This window comes from Saccostrea cucullata, unplaced genomic scaffold (assembly GCF_032062105.1).
Source record: "Saccostrea cucullata isolate Sc308-1 unplaced genomic scaffold, CSIRO_AGI_Scuc_v1 ctg1483, whole genome shotgun sequence".
NCBI lineage: Eukaryota > Metazoa > Mollusca > Bivalvia > Ostreida > Ostreidae > Saccostrea > Saccostrea cuccullata.
This window is the reverse complement of record NW_026932763.1, coordinates 437,026-449,515: the sequence shown is the minus strand read 5'-3', so window position 1 is coordinate 449,515 and position 12,490 is coordinate 437,026. Positions and strand designations below refer to the sequence as shown.

General features: G+C 36.0%; 1 long non-coding RNA gene across 1 annotated transcript; it reads left to right on the top strand.

Annotated features, from left to right (window-relative positions):
* Positions 1-417: 417 nt before the first annotated feature.
* LOC134236051 (uncharacterized) lies at positions 418-2,063 on the top strand. The gene is made up of 3 exons (XR_009985528.1): positions 418-1,263; positions 1,506-1,599; positions 1,772-2,063. It is a non-coding gene; the product is annotated as an uncharacterized LOC134236051 (long non-coding RNA).
* Positions 2,064-12,490: the final 10,427 nt, after the last annotated feature.

The window sequence follows — 12,490 nt, the reverse complement described above, 5'->3', positions numbered from 1 at the left end:
AGAAAGTGGCTAATGAATGTAGGTGTCTAAAGAAAAAACGGGGCTGTTTAACGGATCTCCTTTCGCCATATTTACGCTCCTGATTTTAGTGATAAAGTTTATAATAGGAAACTGATTTTGTTATTGTATATTACAGAATTTTAATCGATATGAGCTACAAACATATTCATATTGAATAAAAGGCAAATTTTAATGCAACAACAGCACAAGACGTCTGCATTCTAGTCATAGGTAAACAAACTAATTTACACTCTGGTGCTAAATGGAACAGTGCTACTGCAGCATGCCCCAAACAAAAACTTTTCTTAACAAATCATGCCAAAATCACATTCAAATCATATCGAACTCACAAATTCATGATTTTGAACTATGATTTAGACATGATCCATTAAATGGATCATACTGAAATTATAGATGACAAATAAGGAAGTATGATCCTGATGTGGTTTGTTTCTGGGGAATGAGTCTGCTATGATTTTCTTGCGATTCTGACATGTGCCATTAACTTAGAAAACAAAGGAACATGAGTTTGAAATGATTCGTTAACTTTAACTGCTAAAAGTTTGTGATTTTGATATGGTTTCTTAACTTTGTCTTTAAACTCGATACGAGTTACACATGATCTGTTAACTTCTCTGTTGAGAATCATGAGTTTTATATGATTTGTTAACTTTGTCAGAATTGGTTGTATGATCCTGATATGGTTTGTTAACTTTGTCATCTATGATAGGTTAAAATGCAAGCTTTAAATTCACTCTAGCTTGGAGAATTAAACAACATGCATACATCAATAATAGTCTTATTTAAAAGAAAACAGGAAAATTAAGTTATAATAATTAAAATGCACACAGCAGGTACAGGTATAGTTACAAAGACAATAATTTTTTTGAAGTTGAATGAAATGACAAACAAATACAATAATTCATATTTAAATTAGCACACATGTATTTTGTTTAAATAAAGCAGTCAGGATTTTATTAAAACTCTTTCTCTTCATGTAATATTTGCGATCCACTCCCAATCTAACTTTGAGACATTAGATTAGGATTGGATCACTGGTCAGTTTCAGAGTCATGGTAACCTTGTTATGCAATTCTCCTGCTGGGCAGCACGCTGTAGTACAGTGGTTAGCAGCTGATCTAGGTCAGAATTTGAATGCTGATAAACAAGATGTGCGCGTTTTCTTGTTGCCGATTTAAAAGAAAAGCCTTTGCATCATATTAAGCAATAAAAATAAGTGCTGGACTATTAACTCTATACTCGGTGAGTATAATTCATTAATTTTATTATTGACCTTTTTTCAATTTCAAGTTTCTACCAGCAAGTGCATGATTTATTTTTTCTTTGTAAATGTGTAGAAGAGACATATAGCAAAGCTTACATGGATTTGAATTGAAAACTTAATTTAAGCATCAAATTGACCTCCTTGATTCAAATATTTGTTGTACATGTACATGTTAATCGTTATATAAATGTTTATTTATAAAAATGAAATTATTTTGCAGCTATTGACATTAATTTCCATCTTCATGATAACATCTGAGTTGCATACAAATTACCAAATTCAAAAGACCCGCCTTTGGTGAAGACAAAATTTGTGTACGTAAATAATATTACATTTCAACAATAGTATTCTTTTGGTGATTAATCTAATTCTTTTCACTAATGCAATGGGGAAAGTACTTGAATATTACGTATTTTCATGATCTAAAGATAATGATATGTTGATCGATAAATAAATACCACGTACTTTCTCTACGTTTCTTTTCAGGGTGCTACACAATTAAAGAGCTTATATCAGAGGATAGACTACTTCATTGGGAGCCCTTTCAGTGTTTGTAATTCTGAATAATAGATCCACCACTCCGCTGATTCTGTAGTGAACAAATGTTGTAATTATATGCTTTTTGCAGAATCATAAATAAGCAGTGATATCAATGATTTCCGGATTATTCTTTAAGAAGAATGGATTTCTGTGATTCTGTTCTTATAAAATTCAGTGAATAGTTTGGATAATGTTTTATATTTAAATCATCATCTTATTAAGGAAGATCATTTGTTGGGATTATATTTATATGACGTCATGGTTCATGTGACATATGTGTATAATATTTTTCTTTAGTTTTGGTAACTGAAATATTTATCAAATATTAAAGAGAACTTTATTGCAAATATCAAAGTGTTTAGTTAAATTAATTGTATAAGAAGTAGAATTTTCCTATGAATTGTTCAATTTAACAGATCATACCAGGATCATGATTTTGATACGAGTTGTTAGCTACAACAGATCATACCAGGATCATGGTTTTAATGCGAGTTGTTAGCTACAACAGATCATACCAGGATCATGGTTTTAATACGAGTTGTTGGCTACAACAGATCATACCAGGATCATGGTTTTAATACGAGTTGTGAGCTACAACAGATCATACCAGGATCATGGTTTTAATACGAGTTGTTGGCTACAACAGATCATTCCAGGATCATGGTTTTTATACGAGTTGTTAGCTCTCCAACAGATCATACCAGGATCATGGTTTTCTCGCTAGTTGTTTAGTTTAACAGATCATCTCAGAACCATGATCCATTAGCTCATTTGCATGTGAAATTTTCCTATACCGAAATCATATCAAAACCATGATTTACACATGAGTTGTTAGCATGATCCGATAGGCTGTTTTTTCTGTTTGGGATATGGTGACCTAATTCGTTTCTCTATTTAGAAAAGATCTGTCGTATTTTTAGTAGAATAGAAACAAAGTCCTTGTTGTCGTGAATGATGCAGAATACATGTAACCGCCTCGGCTTTATAGCTTTAGCTTTCAATTAACATTTCGAGACCGAGGATGATCTCCATTTTTTTTCTCTTTAAAATCTGAGTGTAGATTTTTTATCTTTTTGTTCCACGCACCATTCGGTAGCATAAATATTGCTTCTTAAAAGAGACTCTTATATTACTGTCAGTTTGTTGTACAACCTGCCTATACATGTATCAGGACAACTCTTGGACGAATAGTACCGGAAATATTTTACTGCTTTCATAAGAAGAAAGAACAATTTAACTATCATTCTGTAAAACTCAATTACTATGCATAATTAATCTAACTAGTTTTCTCCTTATTGTGTTCATTAGAACATAGTATGAGAATATTTCGAAATTACCGGGGGCAATATTTCGCGTTTAAATAATGTCTTTAAAACTTTGAACTGAGCTAAGCGCCAGACAGACAGATAGACGGAACCACGGAAAACGGACATGACAAACTTAATATATTATGTCCATTTACATGGTGGGGTATAAACTAAAATAACTATTCTTAACAGGTATATGAATCCAATTCTTATTAGAAAGGACAGAAGTGTTCTTTAAAAATCATAGCATTAAAAAAATACAGTCAGAGATACAATTTTACAAGAGCAACAGAACAGAGCAAGTGATTTAAGGGTATTAACTTTTACATGACTTGTTATTAACCATGGGAAAGTATTTTCAGAAGAAGCGTGAAACAGTATTAATCCAAACATTTTAGACTCTAGCAAGTACGGGTAGCCTTTCAGATATTCTAACATAGGCATGTTTTATATACTTTAAATATATATCCCATACATAGAAATCTGATATCATACCATGTGTCTCATTTAAATTGTCACATTTTTGTGGTATTGATTCAATGCCTTATCTTAACAAGGAAATAAATTTGAACGTATTTACACAGTCTTTCACAAAGCAGATAAAAAATCATTTTATCATTTCCTTAAAATGTAAATAGACTCCATCAATGTTTATACTAAAAGAAATGTAAGATCTTTCAAAACAAAACCATTTATATACAAATAGCCTTGTTTATCAAGTGGCACCAAATGGGATTGAGTTTTTACTCTCTTACACTATATAGATCAACTTCCTCAATGGTAAGAGTGTCTCTCTCAACGCGCCGCAATGCTAGCTTTGGGTCTGATGATAACAGTTCTACTTACTGTTTATGGATATGGTAAGATCTTTTAAAATCATATTATGAGAATATTCATAAATTTTCAGAAATTGAAGCAACATCTGTTTTCCTCAAGAAAAATCTTATTTGAAAATAGAGCAAATTTGAAATAAATATAATATTGTCACGAAATATTTTCTAAACCGTTCATGTAATTTTGAGAAGTTTAATTAATAATAATAAATCTTTTAAAAAAGGTTGTGAGGGAATGACGACACCATTATACATTGTATTTATTTTTAGAAAATATCGCTTTAAATAAACAAACGTACCAGCCGCATGTTTATATGCACATGAGTACCAATAGTAAGTATGGACAAGCTACCTTTGATTCAAGCAATGGCGTTGATGGACAAAAGACTGTTTTGACAGGCTACTGAGGACAATGCACAATTTCTGCTGATGGATTCAGTAATCTGACTTGGTGGGTAAACTTGACGTCAATCCACAGCATTCATGATATAAAAATATACTACAGGACAGATGATTCCGCATGGGGTAATTATTCAATGCTTTAATACTCTTGAAAAGAAAGTTGTAGATACATTTAAATCAAATCAAGGGTTTGTTCTACACTGGATATTGTGTATTGTGTCAATTAAAAGGTGATATCAATATAATTATATCAAAAAATGAACACCAAATTCATATCTTGCTTTCACAATAAAATCGGGTCACTCTATCAGTTCTGCATCTAAAAGGACATTAGCAGATTTCCTTGAATTATAATATATAAAATGGAAAAATAGTCATGAAAGTGAAATTAGATCGGAAAAAAAATTCCTCATGGAGAAAAATTACAGCTCTGCAATTTTGCTGAAAATTGCCCTGGATACGAGGGACATAGATGTGAATTACATAAGTTTCAAAATGAATATCTTGAGACAATATGTTCATCGATGATTCAAAATGAATAGGATTCTAAAATTGTTTCAATTGCATAAGTACACGTACAAATCATTTCCTTTAAGAGTATGTATTTATTTAAAGTTAAAAAAAAAACTGTCTTTAAAACAACCCCTATAAAAGTTTTTGAAGTCCTAATTATAATGTGTTGTACAAAATGAAATTTATTATTGTATAGAAAATGTATTACGTACAATTATTACTTACAATTTAAATAAGAGATACTCCTTAAAAGATCCTTTGATTTGCACCATATTCAAATCAATTGTGCAATTTTTATAAATATTTTGTGCTATCTGATAGTCATGCAAAAACATATCTTTGACAAAAAGCTTGTCAACTTTACGTTGGGGTTCCAGTCACTAGCGCATGTTCCCGCCGGTTGTCTATCTTTTGGCATGCTTACCTCCGGCTCATTGTAGCCTGGGCGTATCGAGACTCTCTAGCACACAGTCACAATTAACCACTTGACTAGATATAATATTCATAAATTCCATCATTTTCTCATTGATTATTTATGGGACAGAGAGGAATATATGGTTCGAAATGCCGAAGACGGTCCCTTTCAAATTAAGGATTATCTTGTTGAAAAGGATGAAAAATATCACTATTTATAAGATAAACAAACTGACGAACTCCATGCAAAGGAGAAACAAGACTGTGACAGATGCAAATGAGACATTGAAAATAATGAGAATTTTCAATTTTCACTTCAAATAGAAGGGGGAGGGTGGGGGTATTGTCATATCAATTTCAATAACTTAGGCATTAGTAGTCACGGTCAAATGATTTTTGGTTACATGTTTTATTATGGACGATATTAAACGTTAAATAGGACTACTAGAAAATACATAAAGAAAAATGAAATTATTTCACCTCTAAAATTTACCCTGCGTTTCTATTTCATTCAGTATTGATATTTATTTTATTTCATGAATATTGTTACATGTTTTATTAAGGACGATATTAAACGTTAAATAGGACTACTAGAAAATACATAAAGAAAAATAAAATTATTTCACCTCTAAAATTTACCCTGCGTTTCTATTTCATTCAGTATTGATATTTATTTTATTTCATGAATATTGTTACATGTTTTATTAAGGACGATATTAAACGTTAAATAGGACTACTAGAAAATACATAAAGAAAAATAAAATTATTTCACCTCTAAAATTTACCCTGCGTTTCTATTTCATTCAGTATTGATATTTATTTTATTTCATGAATATTGTTACATGTTTTATTAAGGACGATATTAAACGTCAAATAGGACTACTAGAAAATACATAAAGAAAAATAAAATTATTTCACCTCTAAAATTTACCCTGCGTTTCTATTTTATTCAGTATTGATATTTATTTTATTATTGTTTTATAATTGTTTTCATTTCATTATATGAGCGTAAATAAATATCTTATAAACTGTCATACTTTGATTTTCCAAAATTGTCTTATGAATCTTGATCAAAACAGCGTCCCTGTTGCACTGTTTTATGCGCCAGTTAAAAAAAATGCTTATTTGAGGATCGCCGTCGTCAACACACTAAGTTGACATGAAATGATATTGTATTAAGCCACCATTGATAGATATCGTTTGAGATATCATACCTGACGGTCTTCAAATTTTGACCTTAAATGAGCATTAAACTGTAGTATATTAATTAAGGAATGAAGCTAATTTCGACTTATGTTATACGATATAACATAACTTGGGGCAGTTTAAGCTTTATAAACCGCGAAGCGGTTTATAAAAAAGCGTAAACTGCCCCAAGTTTTGTTATATCGTATAACATAAGTTGAAATTAGTGTTACATATAGCCACTTGACCTGGAGAAAATAAGATAGATGTTAGGTGTTAACACTTTTATTGTAGGACGAGGCACCAAATTCTAACTTCTGACTCAATTTTACAAAATGTGTTTAGAAGAGGAAATACGGTAATTTCATACAAACTGCACGTAATTCAACAGTGCGCATTCAGATGAGTATATACGGTAATTTCATAATTCATTCAATAAAGCTTAATAAAGTATAATTACAATCCTTACATGTACAATATAACAGTTAATGACATCTGACGTTTATGATTTATGTAAATCATACGACATTCTAATTAAAAATGATAGAATACTGAAAAATACTAATGGCGGGAACATGTGCCGCACATGTGCTTGGCCTAGTCAACAATTTTCATAATTCAAGTTAATAATTGTGTGACCTAACATATATTGACTAGAAACATATCAAATGGATTTCAATAATAAGTTCGGTAATATACATTGCATATAAATGTGCTAATTAAATAATTACCTGGAGAAAATAAGATAGATGTTAGGTGTTTACACTTTTATTCTAGGATGAGGCACCAGATTCTAACTTCTGACAAAGAAGAGCTCAGCGAAAAGTTACAAACACAATATTAGAGTTATCCCTCTTTGCTCATAATAAAAATTGGTACCCCCCCCCCCCCCCCAAATACCACACCTAACACTCTCCCCCTGAACAACAAATGTCGACCCGACATTTAACAAAAAACATAAAAAAAATTCCATTTGACTAGATAAGTACAAGACTAGAACATTAATATCAATGAATTACATCCACGTGAATACGCTCTTGCAACATAAGAGTCATCTAAATAGGATACATGAACTATTCAAAACAATATTGTTTGTTACCACTAAGTTACTCTTAACATGAGAGTGCAGTACGCTATAATTACTCCAAAAATTTTACATACATTCCAGGAATGATACAACATAACACATAGCTGGCCAAGCATTTGTGTTCCTTAACAAAATGTCAAGATAAGTAAATATAAAAGGAGTTTTCGTACAGTGGTTTTCAACATTGTCAAAGCTAAAAATGACTAGCATTTCAATACAAAATCATACCACACACAACATCTGAACTGACTCAAGAGAAACAACACAATCACCTTTCATCTTACACTGGCTAAACTAATTGACTTAAACATCTCTTACATTTCAAAGGAGGCATGAAAATGTACATGATTTGACATCATATAATCAATAAAAAAAAGTTATTCTCTACACGAGTATCATTTACACATACACTGGTTGTAGATATGTGCCAATAAAGTTGTGCACGGCACGGACTGTTGGTTCTCCAGGTTTATCATATGTTAGGATTCTTGGAGGTCGGATAGTACGAGTCGGTCGACCAGTAGTGAGATCCTCATCATGGTCGGACACAGATATGAATTCTTCGCTGGACGGACTCCGAGAACTGGTCAATCCTGATGACTCTGAGGAGTTCTCTGTAACAACCATTGGTTCTTCCTGCTGATTAACTGGAATAAACTCTTTTGCTGTGGGATCCAGTCTAGGGTCACTGCTTGATACTTCAGACTGATGTCCCCAGCACACTTCATCAGAATCCGAGGAGTCGCTTGAGTCTCTCTGTAACCTGCTGTGCTCTACCCTCTTTCTTGGTCTGCGCTTCGAGGGAGGTTTTACTATCACTGGTAGGTCATTACAAGGTAATAATAAATTCCTGTGAAGTCGACGCAGTCTTCCACTGTGGCCTTCAGCCTGGACTTCGTAGACAGGTGAGTCTCCTAATCGTCTCAGCACCCTGTGAACCTCAGGTTCCCAGTAGGACCTAAGTTTACCTGGACCACCACGTTCTAATAAATTCCTCACTAGGACACGATCCCCCTCGACCAACACAGCACTCTGCGGTTTCTTGTCATATCGGTCCTTAGCTCGACGACTGGCTTTATTTGAAGTTTCAGCTGCAATCCTATACGCCTCTTCTAACCCATTCTTCTATTCAGTCACATAGTCTTTCTTCCCTGTCGTCTGATCATTGAGTCCAAAGATCAGGTCTATTGGTAGTTTCGGATGACGACCAAATGTTAAGTAAAATGGCGAATATCCGGTACTGTCATTCTTTGTACAGTTGTAGGCATGGGTCATCTTGTTAAGATGGTTCTTCCAATTGCGCTTGTGATCTTGAGGTAAAGTTCTTAACATCCCAAGTAGCGTGCGATTCATCCTTTCTGTATGACCATTTCCCTGTGGATGGTAGGGTGTGGTTCTAGAATGTTTCACTCCAGTTAGAGCCTGTAGTCTAGCAAAGAAACTGTTTTCGAACTCTCGCCCCTGGTCATGGTGCAATCTATCAGGGGATCCAAACCGCATGAAGAAATCATTAAACATCTTCTCAGCCGCAGTGCGTCCAGACTTGTTCCTAGTTGGGTAAGCAGCAGCGAAACGTGTAAAATGGTCCACCACAACGAGAATATATTCGTACCCCCCACTGCATGGTTCCAAATATAGAAAGTCTATTGATACCATCTCAAAAGGGTAGGTGGTAATTATAGGTTTTAAAGGCGCAACAGGTTTTATGGTTGGTGGTCTATCCTTGATGCATGGACACTTCTTTTGTATAAACTCTGTTATATCGGATGCCATCCGTGGCCAAAAAAACCGCTCCTGGGCCAGTGCAATAACTCTGTCTGCCCCCAAATGACCCATCTTAGAATGCAGTTCATCATACACATAGTTTCTATACATAGGTGGAAGGACAACTTGATGTTTGGTTTCACCAGTGGGTAACTTGACATGGCGCTTAAGTTGTCCCTGATCGTCTATATAGAGTTTCTTCCAGCTTCGTAACAGTTGTCTTTCTTGAGCAGACATAGATTTCTTTTCTTTTCCACTAGGTTGCTTCCCCTTCCTCACAAGCTTGGTCACCACTGAAATAGCTTCATCCTCCTCTTGTGCTGCTAGCAAATCTTCACGGCTAACCTTGACATCCTCTGGTACATCAGGAATAGACTCTGGTGTTGGACAGACTGGTGAAACAAATCCTTGCAGCTTATTACTGGTACGAGCCTCCACCATTTTAACTGTAGCTTCCACTTCATCTTTTGTAGACTCCATGGTGCATTCAGACTGGAGAGTGGCAAAATCTAGAGACATACGGCTAAGTCCATCGGCATCTCTATTCTTTGGCCCTGGTTTGTACTTCACAGAAAAATTGAAGTCTGCTAATTCACTAATCCACCGAAGTCGTGTGGCATCTAGCCTAGGTGTGGTAAGAACATAACACAACGGGTTGTTGTCACTATACACTGTAAAGTGTGGAGCATAATACAGATAGTCACGAAAACGGTCTGCTATGGCCCACTTCATAGCCAAGAACTCCAATTTTCCTGAATGCATGTGGTAATTTCTCTCTGCTGGAGACAGTGTTCTAGAAGCATAAGCAACCACTCTGGGTATTCCTTGGTCATCCCTCTGATACAGTATGGCCCCTAATCCTTCCCCGGATGCATCCACATGCAGATCAAATGGTTTGTCAAAGAGTGGATAAGCCATGACTGGTGGGTTTGTCAGTGCATCGATAAGGTCATTCAAGGCATCTTGATGGGCACTGGTCCAACGGATCTTCACTTGTGATGATACCTGCCCATTTTTCATCTTTACTTTGGACTTTGTCTTGCCCTTAAGAGGACTCTGGGTCGTCTGATTCTTCATCAAATCATAAAGCAGTCGAGCACGACGTGCAAAGTCGGGTATGTACTTCCGATAAAATCCCAGGAATCCAAGAAGTTTTCTCACATCCCCAATACAAGTCGGTGTCCTCTCTTTTAGCTTCAAGACTGCTCTCTTATCCTCTGGATCCATAGTATATCCCTTACCAGTAGCTAAGTGACCCAAGTACCTCACTTCCTGCTTAAATAGATGACACTTGGACGGTTTCAGTTTTACCCCTTTTTCTCGAAAACGTAGGAAAACCTGTTCCAGATGAGACAAGTGCTGTTCAACTGTTGATGAGTAAACTAAGGTGTCATCCAGATATGGCAGACAAAATCGATCCCTTATGCCCTCTAGACAATCATTCATGAAGGTTTGGAAAGCGGCCGGGGTGCCAGACAAGCCAAATGGAATTCTCTCCCATTCATATAGTCCCCAAGGTGTTATAAAGGCGGTATACTTCTTGCTTTCTTCTGACATCACTCCCTGATGATAAGCTTTCCCCTGGTCAAGTAGGGAAAACCACTTGCTTCCCCCAAGGCTATCAAGTGCATCCTGGATCTTAGGTAAAGGCCTACTATCAGCTACTGACTTTTGATTTATCTTTCTGTAATCTACACAAAGGCGAAGGCCACCGTCCTTCTTCCGTACACATACCAAGGGACTGGCAAATGCAGACTTTGACTTGCGAATGAAACCTTTGGACAGCAGATCCTGTATGTAATCTTTCACTTCGCTGTACAAAGCATTTGGAATGGATCTGTATGTCTGTCGTACAGGGCTGGGATCCTGCATACTGATGTCCATCATCAAATCAGGCGCAAATCCTATGTCAGCCTCATCACGTGAGAAAATATCTGAATACTCATACAATAGCTGCTTCACCTTTGCGATGTCTTCGGTGCCAAGTTTATCTGTAGGTAGTGGGACAGGTGGATGCCACTTTTCTGTGTTGTTATCTGGCTTTGGGGTCTTTACGGTATCCACTGTTACAGAGTTCGTACTAACAATCGAAGACACAGCCTCCAAAGTGCCTAAATGAGTATTCTTCTTCAGGATCAAAACAGAGTTTGTAAAGTTCTGTACCGGAATCCTAACAAAACTCACAGAACGTTTATTGTCACTAACGGTTAGTAGGGCCTCGGCCATCCTTAACCCACTGTCTTCAGCAACTGTAGGGGTAAACAATCCCTTCCACTGACTGCCCTGGCGCTGACCAATCCTGACACAGGCGCGTATGATTATGGAACTCTGAGGCGGAACTTCTTGTGTCGACGATCCACTATATACATCATACACTGTCTCAGTCTCCTGTAATATGCGAGTTATCATGTTCACCGTCTTTGAATTGACTCCCGGAAGTGCACCAGTTAGAGCGTTATCTAAGCAGTCACCTGAGTTGATGTAATGACGAATAACATTGTAGCCGATGATTGGTCTGATTAATGATGGTGAGCTGGATACCAGAAATGGAACCCTTAGGGAAGTTGAACTATGTCCTAGTTTGAACTCTAAGTCTGTCCATCCATCAAAGGGAACTTCATCATTACTAGCTGACGTTAGAATCAAATCACTTGACAACAGATCACTAACAGGACGTACGTCACAACTCGGACATTGAGATTGGAGAAACTGACTAGAGATAATGGACACTTGGGCTCCAGTGTCCCACAATGCTTGTACAGGTACTTTGTCCAGATAGCAAGTCACAATACACTTTTCACCAATAAGTTTAACAAGTCTTGCTTTAATGTTAAGAGAAATTGTTTCAACTTCACTTCTTGGTATCTCAAAGTCAGAATGAATAGTATTCACAACACATTGGGAGCTTTCACACTTCTGAGTCACTGTCGGCTCCCTCGATGTGACCCCCTCCCGTTTCCCGACCTTCTCCTCTGTTTGCAGTCAGCTTTAAAATGTTCATCACTGCCACAGATCCAGCAATGAGTGCATGACGAATCTGTGTTTGACTGTCGACACTTTTCACAGCCCATTTGGAATCTACGGGGACCATCTGTATCTGATGAACTCCTTGGTGTGGCGGAACTTTGCTTCTTGATTTCCGCAATCTCAGCACGTAGTT